The sequence below is a fragment of the Haliotis cracherodii genome, unplaced genomic scaffold (genome assembly GCF_022045235.1).
Source record: "Haliotis cracherodii isolate W230 unplaced genomic scaffold, xgHalCrac1.p SCAF_12, whole genome shotgun sequence".
Classification (NCBI taxonomy): Eukaryota; Metazoa; Mollusca; class Gastropoda; order Lepetellida; family Haliotidae; genus Haliotis; species Haliotis cracherodii.
The window spans coordinates 16,316,461-16,327,984 of record NW_027266267.1 but is presented as its reverse complement, the minus strand read 5'-3'; positions in this window follow the sequence as shown (position 1 = coordinate 16,327,984).

Below are 11,524 nucleotides of genomic sequence, written 5' to 3'. Positions count from 1 at the left end.
CTCTTTTTGAGGAACTATTTTATTCCGCGATGTAGCTGGTTGTTGTATGGCTGTCAGTGTAAACATGAGGTCACGAGTACTAAATAACATAGTGTTTAGATCTTGGCATTATAAGAATTGACTTTCACTTTGTGTGAGTTCATTGGAGTATGAACCTTCTAGAAAACTCCGACCTTCATACAGTTTGGCCCTCACTCTATGAAGGTTCATACTCCATTGAACTCACACAAAGTGAAGGTTAAGTGAAGGTTAATATGTCAGGTGTCTAGCGAAATGGTGTATCTGGGCGACTTGTGAAAATATCTCCTTTTCGGGATTGCCTAAAAGTCGGGCCAAAAAAAATCTTGCCAGGCCGGGCCAGCGAGTAATGCTAAAAATGGATTGAAGAATAATAAAACGAAACATGCATATCTAGGCAGATCTTAAATGTCCACAAACGTATAGTTTTGCTCATTTAATTGAGTTTAATCAAAATGCATCTTCAAAAATGTAATAAACAGATAATTATGACTACACATCGAGAGTCCTCGTAGAAAAGTCAGTGTCTTGACTTAGTGTTTTATTTGATGAGAAGGTTTCTCACCGACCTGAGCGTGTAGGGGTGTGATGTCCTGGACAGGAAATGACAGAGTGTTTTGACTACTCTTCTTTCATTAATTAACGTGTTGGGCATCTCTAATGAACCTTTACTATTTCATGTTAAACCAGCACAGGGTGTTTTTTCGAAGTGGATATTCGCGAACGTCATAGGGCTGGTACGACACGTGTTAATAACTGTTCTAGCACTTCTAAAGTTACTAAACATTATTTACATCAAAAGACAAGTATTATATCTACCTATGTATCACTTTATATTGTCTCAGATTGCTGTATTTAAGGAAAACAAGGTGCTCAAAATGAAGCCGTTTTCCCCTCTATATTCTCAACATAGTCTATATCAGAAGTGTTTGGATTGTGTTGGGTCCGTCAAAAGAAACTTTAAACACACAGATGTATTATCAAACACATGTAAAGATGTGTATAAAGTGGTGTACAGGTATATATAACACTAATCTACAGATGTAAACACATTTGAAGATGCGTCCCCACGACGATGCCTTCATTTAGTAAATAATCCAAGGCAAAGTTTATTTTAGATATATTCTCTTCATCAGTGTTCCCCACTAACTGCATCAATTCTTTCATCGTGCTCGCCCAGGCACCACGAGAAGAAAAGACGTCGCCGGTATAATGGACAGGCAACACCCGGATGAGCACCGCTATAAACGATAAAACAGGCAGTGAAATCTCAATTCAAACCATACAAAATGCAGTCCGTCCTGATCGACTGCAGCCCAGATCTCAATTACATCCTTGATAAGGGTGGTGTACATGTGTAGTACTTGGAGGGCAGAAAGCAAACAGGCGTACTCCTGCTTGAAGTATGACATTTATATGGTAATTGCTCTATCATATATGTACCATCTGAAGCTTACATTTGTTAACTAACATCTGCATATATCCCGTTAACTGGATTTACAGATATAGCCACATAGATTAAAAGGGAATAAATAATATATTGATTTATGAGAACATTTACCAACTCACGATTATCATGTCTCGGAACCATGTCTTGACTTTAACCAAGTGTACACGCTCATGCTTTGAGTCAAGATACGAGTACTACTTAAGACGTGGCGACCTATATGTTGCACACCACCCAGGGAGTACTCGTGTCACATGCGTGTACCATGAGTGTAACACTATGATCATACTAACAATAAATCTATTTTTTACATGCAAACCCTCCTTGAAATTGAACAGCGAGCTCCCACAAATGTAAATCAATCAACTGAACAAGACGAGAGAACCTGTTTTCGTCAGACCATTGAAGGGTGCGGATACTCACTATACAGACATGGAGCCTATGCGTCCGGTGGATATTGTATATTGGATATTCTTTGCTGTCCTGTTGAAGGATTCCGATTATCAAGGTGAGTTACGTCTGTGTATAAACCTTAACTCCGCCGATTTATACTTAGACAGTGAAATACAACGATTTATACTATAATTAGGAATAGACATGAAACACCCGCCACGATGTTATATTGACGGCCATCCAGACAAGGCAGTCTGTCACAAAAGCAGAGTAACACCACCGAACCTACGAGGACCTAGTCTATCTGCCATCCCAGTAACGTTTAGTATAGCCAAACACCTATAACATGTCAAAATATATAACACATTAAGTATGCTTCAACAGGACAACATGATCATCTCACTTACATTCATACTATGCATACAGTACATAACAAGCAAAATCTTTTATATTCTACCATACATGATATTATTCAATCACAGTCCTATGTATCATATCGTTTAACATCAGCTCTTCGTATTTATACCAGACGAGAGACTACTGTTAGGATTGTACTTTAATTAAAATGAGCATTGGGCTCAGGCTTCAACCCTGCTGTCTGACATTGTCTGAAGAGCTTTGTCATCAGCTGGCGTGAGTTGCTTAGCTGGCCTACGCAAGACGAGAGACGAGGCTCATGTCTAGAACCACAGCGAAACTAGACCTCAAACCAGGGACCATACGAATTTCTGAACGCTGATTTGTTAGCATATGCCTCAGCAAGATTTATATTAGGTCCTCGTTAATTTTTCAGCATCAAACAAACAAAAAGTGCTGTGAAGGTGCACCCAAATCATGATAGTTGTATGGAAACATATCCCGACAGGGAAATCGTTTTCGAATTTCGGAATGTGTGGATAATACAGGCTAAGGTCTAGTTCGATACATAATAAGTATTTTTTAGTTTGAGCGACACTTTAAGGCTTACAAATTAAGCCTTCTCTTTCACTGGTATGTTTTTCCGTTGGACGAAAAATGTTGTAAGGCAACCATCAACGTAAATGTCTATTTACATTTCAGTTCCTCCGATGCGAAATCAGACATAATTCTTATTTGTCTGGCGACTGCATGCTTTGCAAAACTCACTCATGTAACACGCTTGTTGCTATGAACGCCCCTTCACCTGTGTCTGTCGTCATTTGCTTGATTATAAAACAGGTGTAGATAGTGGTAGCACAACTCAGTCTCTTGAATCACCCGACATGTCATGTCATAAGTTGTGTTTTTCCCCGAACTCTGCTGTGTTAATTCGGATTGCCGTATCTGGGATATATACATGTAGCAACCCACTGTTTCCCTCTTTTAACAAAAATATGTATCCGCGCTTGGACGTGTACATAAATTTACAGATCCTGGGCGTGAATTGCCTATGTATGACATATACATGATGTGAAAAAGTGGTCAAAAGTTCAACCGATAATATGTGTACTTTCAAAATAGTTGTCACGTTAATTGACCAAGTTTTTATATGTATCTGGCTGCGGATTTTTTCCATATTGTTAGTTTAATTTATATATTAAAATATAGATCCCCCTATCCCCTGGTAGTAAACTGAGGGCCAAAAGAAACGTTACCAACATTAACTGATTTGCCACTTTGAAACAAAGATGCCAACCTGTTCAAACACAGTAAAGAACACATCTCACGAATACAGCCTTCATGTTCTCTGTCGTTCTTTGCACGTGATTTGCCGATTTTGGGAGATATTGGTGTTTTTCAGCAATTTTTAAAAACATTCTTTCCCAATTTATCGTGCAATTTCCGGGTATAAATTACGCACGGATCTGTTCCCTATCATTGGTTGCGATGATTAACACCAACGAACATGCCAAGACTGACTGCTGTCCAGAGGAAGAGAAACATAGGTATGCTGCAGATGGGAGCGACACAGAGAAAGGTTGCCATTAACATGAACTGCTCCAAGATGACCATGACCAGACTGGTCGCACGTCTCCGACAGACTGGCAGAACTGCATGCAAGACCACGGGGTGGGAGACCAAAGGTCACCACCCCGCAGGATGACCGCCTTTTACGGGTACTTCATCTGAGGAACAGATTTCTTACTGTGACGTCATCAGCTGCCACTAGCTTAGGACATCCGGTCAGCAGACAAACAGTGACAAGACGACTACGACATTATGGTCTCCAGGCTTATCGCCCTTTCAAGGGCATGACCTTGACCCGTCAATATCGACGTGCCAGACTGACGTGGTGCAGGCAAACTCAGCGATGGCAGCAAAGGGAATGGCGGCAGGTGCTGTTTAGTGACGACGTGGTGAAGGTATGGCTCCTTGTTGTGTCCAGGAGGTTGAACCTTACCGGGGCGGAAGTGGTCTGGGGCGGCATTTGCGGGGACGATAAGACGGAACTTGTAAACATCGAAGGCAATCTGACAGCACAACGCTACATTGACAATATCTTACGGCCAGTGGTTCTTCCTTTCATCCAGCGTCAACAACGGACGGTGTTCCAACAAGATAACGCCACACCCCATAAAGCCCGTACTACTAGAGACTTTCTCAACGCCAACAACGTGACTGTCCTGCCGTGGCCAGCTCGATCACCAGATCTGTCACCCATAGAACATCTTTGGGACCAGCTGGGGCGACGTCTTCGGAAACGTCAACATCCTCCCTTCACGAGACAAGCGTTGATCGTTGCCCTCCGTGAGGAATGGAATCGGATACCTGCAGTCGATGTTGTCTACTCAGTTTAACGCCGCATTCGAAGATGTATTGTCGCTCATGGAGGTCATATGCCGTATTGAACGGTCTGGGCCGTCGTCACCTTAAGGTTGTGACCAATGTTGTTGATCGAATACTGGACGAATGACCCCTTGTCAAGAAATGTCCCTGTTGGAGGTCAAGGACTTTGTTGTTGAATTAGTAAATTCGCATTTTACTGTTCTGAATGATGAATTTTTACAATACAATTGTTATTGCTGCTTCAAATTGTGTTGGTCATATTTTATTCTAGAAATATCTTTGGTAACGTTTCTTTTGGCCGTCAGTTCATTTAATAAGGGTAACGATGGTTACAACATTTGAGGCCTTTATGAAGATTTATGGTATACAAAAGGGCCCTGAGTAACAGGATTCATATCATGCCAGGGCATACAAATATCTCAATATTGGAGACCCGTTCCATATGTGGTTTAATTTTGGCATCTGCTGCAACTATTGGTCTCTCAAGCATCCCGCAGTGCTTTCTTTGTTTGTTTGAGTGAGTGAGTTCGGTTTTACGCCGCTTTTAGCAATATTCCAGCAATATCACGGCGGGGGACACCAGAAATGGGCTTCACACATTGTACCCATGTCGGGAATCGAACCCGAGTCTTCAGCGTGACGTGCTAACGCTTTAACCAATAGGCTACCCGACCGCCCCTTACTTTGTTTGAAAAGAGAATAACGCTCTCACAGTGTGTCTGTCTCATTTGTCATCACTTGGCCGTTCCGTGGTGGAATTATCGTTCGTCATAATGCACAATAACGTGCCACAAATGTTTTGGATAAAAGCAAGGTATTATGGCATTTTCCCTAATATGAATTATTCTGTGTTATTAATTACTGTAGGGCAGAAAAGTATTAACTTTTCATAAGCATCATTTAACCAAATGTATTTATATATAAAATATGAGATTCCAACGACAAAAATCTCATTAAAAACCTCTTAATTAATAACTTCATGAAATGATGACTTTTAGATTCCTCAACAATGTTCAAACAATGTCAGATATCAACATAGTGTCAAGTATCAAAAGGCCAATGTTGTTATTAACCCGAATAAGGGAGCATTCATAATAAGGTGGGTATGAGGATGCTTCTGCTTTTGCCTGTAATAGAAACATTGTTCTAGTTCCGAAAGGGTTGTTGTGAAAAATTAGATGTATTAACACTTATATCATAGTGCTTTTGATTCAACGAATATGCTAAAGTAAAAGATAACATCACCACTGAGTTTAATGTCATCTAAATTACTCTTCTTGATATTTTCTTATCTTCAATGTTTCAGTGTACAGCTGGAGTGTTTCTGTCCCACTCAACATCAGTGTATGCAGCAACAGCCTGAGTAATCCACTGACGTTGGACTGGACTTACACACTTGCAACTCCAGATCCACTCCTTATAGAATGGTCAAAACAAGCAACAGATGGAACATTTAACAACATTGCAACTTATGCTGCCAGCACATTCACACCAAGTGCTGCATACGCTGGAAGAGTCAGTAGAACGGGAAACACAGCAGAGATTGCAATACAGGGTCCCCTGACAGCAGCTGATGGAGGGGTGTACCGAGTCACTGTAACTGACAGTGTTGGAATCAGTTTATCAGGTTTTGCAAATGTGATCTTTCCAGGTAAGAAAAATGAGGAACACTGTTTTTATTGCTTTGATGATTAGCTGACTTGAATGAAAGTGCTTATGTCACGCCACATTGTCTGTCGTCCGACCATCAGTTGTTAACGTTTAGGTTCATCTGACTGTAAGTAGTGGCAAATTGTCCGTCATCTGGTTGTCCGTCCGCCGTTAACTTTTACAAGTTCAACATGTCTTATGTTGCTACAAGGAGCTGATAGAATGATTCAAGTAGTTGTGTCTCTATAGACCAGTGGAAACTGACATAGAAATAAATAAAACTGGACATTTGTTATAACAAGTTTCTGTAAAAATAAGATTAGCTAGGTGCAAAGAAACCAGGGAAAAAACAACCACCATCAACCGTGGAAAAATGTGATTTTGGGGGGCAATGAAAATTTTGTTGAATGCTGCATTCAGCATAAGATCATTTAAGTTAGCTGTCAAACTAGTAGTATATCCTGTCATAACAACATCCAGTATGGAGGATGCTGTGTCAATAACAGCAGTTATAAAGTACATGGCGATTACAATGTCATTTCCTAGTTCCTATGTATGCTTAGTTTCTTATGAAACACGTAGGACTATTGTTGATGAAATGTTATCAACTTAGAGAAAATAATATAGTTGTTTTTTTCAGTCAGGCATCAGTCACTAACTGGCATTATATATTGCCTGAACTGCTTCATTTTTCTCAGCTATTCATACATATTACTATTTCCACAACATGTGGGAGGCAATGTGTGAAACTTTACCAACTAGACAATCTGATAACTACAATAATTGGCATATAGGCAGTACAGAGAATACATTAACCTGAACAAAGAAAACAAGAAAACGTTTGACAGTTAATGCACATTGTTGTCAGAAAAGTGAACCCAATAGGACAGTTCACTCTTCAGAAACCTCAAATATTCACATTACAATCAAAAGCATCTACAATACTCAATGTTTACTATCGTCAACATGATACGGATGATGATAATGAGCAAATCAATTAAGTCAAGAAAGTTGGATCTGTTTTGAAAAATGCCATCAATAATTTGTTACTGATGACTATCCCTAGCCTAATGAAGTCAACACAGCTAAACTAGAAGAGCAGATACCACCTCAGTAGTCTTGGGAATCCCCAGAGTGAATCATCTCTAGCAAAACAGAGACTTCTGATTGTATCCCTGTGTCGTGACATCCTTCAAGCATCATCCTAACAGTCTAATATGTCAGTTTAGCATGATCTCTTCATTCACCAGACAACTCGTTCATGGATCCTTCTGAATTGGCCTTAGCATGTCGTATGATAAAGTCTTAGACTTTGAAAAGGTCGCTGCTGTTATTCAGACCTTCAACGATGTACCTCAGCCACAAACAAATAGATTTTGCCAATGGATGGCGGAAAACTTCGATCACAATAAAGCGACACCCAGTGGTCATGAAACAACACATGTAATGGGTATTATTGCATGCAAGACTCCTACAGACGAGCACAGTATATCCATCAGCAGAAGGAAAGTCTAAACAACCGAAATCCTTGAAGCGGGAATATTTGGGGACATCATCAAGTCATACAAACAACCAGCTTGGAGCGTTTTCTCGGATGACAAATTTCTAGAGCTACAACTCATGGATCAGCACAATTCACAGTATGAAGGCCTCGATATGCGTTGGCTTGTCTCTCGTCTATTCAACAAAATCACTCCAAATTGGGAAGGTTTTATGTCTGAAATAACAGGAGGTGTATTTTGTGCTCCTCAGTGTTATACAACCAAAACATCCCACTCTGTATATAGCTCTTTGCTCTTTGTAGACAAACAGAGACAGAATATGGGTCAATGTTGTGGACAGTTGAGGTTTGATAAACCTCTGTATGCCAAGGCTTATAAAATCAATTTTGACAATGGACATGAGTTTCCAAATTTGTTTTTGAGACATGGAGGCTTTCATCAGCTTATATCATTTCTTGGAGCTGGAGGCAAATGCATGCAAGACAGCGGACTTGAAGATCCATGGGGAACTGTGTATACACACAAATCTATTTCAGAGATGAAGACTTTGCGGGCATGTCTCCTAACAGGTCTTGTTGAGTCCTTGAGAGTCATCAGTTGATACAGATGGTTGTGGCCAGAATACTTGGTCAACAGTCACAAATTCACCATATGAACCAGATATTAAAACCAGATAAAGGTGCCACTTGAAAATTAGGTTTGTAGTCATTACAATAATTCTGTGCAGCAATGATCATTATACGGGACATAGATCAGTTTCATTTGAGCCAAATCTGTGATGAATTGTCGCCATTGACACTGCCCCTACTCTACCTCCCCAACCCCAACATCAAATAAACAAAATAGTTGGTTTGTTTTTTGGGTGTTCAGTGAGATGCTTCTAATTCATTTCACACTAACATTTGCCTCTTATACTCACAGTCCGAGTTATCAACAGTTTCTACGGGCCTACTAATCATTGCTCACAAAATATAGATCCAATTTAAACATATTTATAACGTATTGTTTGCCCATTACTCAGTCCTTTCTGTGCATATATATAATGTGATGTGCAGCAAGTATAAGATCTGCGATGTTTCGATTTTTTTACCTTTATGACCTTTGACCTTCACGTACCTGTGTTTTTAGCTTACTTGATTGAAACTGTGTGAGTAAGTGAGTATAGTTTTACGCTGCTGTTCGCAACATTCCAGCAATATCATGTCTGACAACACCTAAAATGGGCTTTGCACATTTTACCCATGCGGGGATTTGAACGTGCCAGGTCTCAAGCGTACCAGACTGAGGGAAACATTTTTTATGAATGATTCCAGCTAAGATGTCTCGATATTCGATAATCATTTATATTCTTATATTTGTTAACCATGCATGAATTCAATTTGACAAAAATGATGTGATGTCTTCATTCCATGAGTTGTGATAACATCAAATACCATAACATTTCCACCCCCCAACCTGACGACGTTGTGATAGGTGCGGTTGGATGGTGTTCGGTTGCGTATGGCTCTGCTACTATTTGGCCCCTCATTAGAACTAGTCCAAACTGTAAATGTGGCAGATTGGTATTGATTCCAGGTATGCTCTAGCCGAATATATATGGCTGTATTTCTGACGTGGATGAGCGGCTGATTGCAAATTATATGTGTCGCTCTCCTGTGAATAATATTTCCAAATAGATGATATTATGTTTTGGTGACACGTTATTATACCTTGTTTGCTCCATTCCTGTTTGCAACATTGCGAAAGCGTTATTTATTGTTAAACAAAGTGTTTTGATGAGCATCTGCAGCTGACAGCTAAACAATCATCTTCACATGAAAAATGGGGCACAAGTAGCGTCCCTTGGGCACGCCAGAAACCTATGATTGTGGGTTCGAATCCCGGTTCAACCCGATTATGTTTCTAGGTTTGTCGGCACAATACCCGAGCTCGTGGGTTTCACCGACGTGGTAAACGTCTGAGACTGCATCACTTCGGCCTTTCCTCCCACATTAAGCTGACAGCCGTGATATAACTGGAATACTGTTAAAAGTGGCATTAAACCAAACTGACTCACTCACTCACATTAAAAACCTCGTATATGAGTATATGTCCACAACAAATATGCAAATATCTAAACTGTTCGCCCTGAATGAACATTCAGTTGTTGTCATTCCTGACCTTAAAGTTGAGAAGATGACTATGAATTGAAAGATGCATGGTTTAATTTCAGAATAAATATACTTTTAGTGAACTTTAAATAAAGCACAGTTACTTTTTTCTGTAAGAATATGTTGAACCCTTTTTACCTGGCATTATTTGTATTTCCGGCGTTTTGTGCTCACAGTATTGTCTTTGCGTTGTGTGAAAAATCAAAACTCATTGTATTCATGAATCATGAGAACACAAACCTTTTTGCATATGTGAAAAGGACAACATATAAACAAGGTATGTTAAACCTGTTACAGAGATTATTTCATAATCTAATGTTGTTAACACCAGCTTCTGGTCTCAACAGCCAACTCATAAGTTGCACACTACATCAATATGATGTCTTCCACACACTCAAACTGCTGAACAGATGGAATCAGTTTTACTTGTTGGTAAAACTCGTACCACTGGAGGCCAGCGTCATATTGCAGGTGTCAACAATGTGTTGGCAGACGATCTGCCTATATTGCTTAATAGCACTTCATCCCGGTCTGTTGCCATGAAATTCAAATAATTTCAGTATTCTCTTATATATCAGACTGTAACGGCGTTACATTGCTTTGGTTTAGATTCGTTAGACGTGCATTGCATTGTGTTTGTCTAGTGATTAGTCGTCAGGAATGCAGTGCCATTTAATCTTAGCAGTCGTCAGGAACTTACTATATTTAGAAGCTAATTTGCTATGTTAACCTCCTCTTAACGTGGACAGAGATAGAATGCTGTGGAAACTATGTCAATGTTCTTATGCCGATAAACTCATGAGTGTATGGTAGAACCTTCCAGTATCTGGTTAGGCTACGTATATATAGTGGGAAAAGAGTATACTTACATATCTCTCAAACATTATTCTCTCATGCATTTTCATCACCTCGGTACCAGTTTTCATGTGGGGATCGCTCATCATCCCCGATTTCCTGCCTAGTCCCACTTGGAAACTTGACCAATGTCGCCCCTGGGTGAATATATGTTATTATCACTGACTTTTGGTATCACCAATGTATTTTTTAATTTTATACTGACAACTGCCATCATATTATTTCTTGCCATTGAAGTAACTTGTATTGATTTGTAAACTTAATGAATTGTGCAATACATTTGTTGATTGTATACCAATTGTTTGTTGTTTGTTTCACTCCAAGACTATGATTATGGATGATTGACGACTTACAACAAGTCAAATAACCATTACAATAAGCATATCTCATGAGAGTGATGAGACAAATCTGAAGAATGAAATGGGAATTACAAAGCTTCCAGCTTCTAAATCAGAAATGCTCAATGTTCAACATCTGTGCATATAGACCCAGCTGATTTTGTTGAGGGATTTGTAACCATGGGAACATCTATGATACAGTGACTGAGAAACAGATGGTACACCCTACAGACGATTATGTTTCCCTTCCTCATAAACCTACCAGATCATTTCCTGTCAGCGTCACTCCTTGACTTCATGCCCCCTTATGCCCCCGTTTTATTTTACATGTAATGCTGCACACCTTTTTCCCAATGTATGCATTTACACTTTCCTCAAGTGGTCTGTACTAAAGTGTCACTGCCGTTCGGAAATAAGAATTGTCAG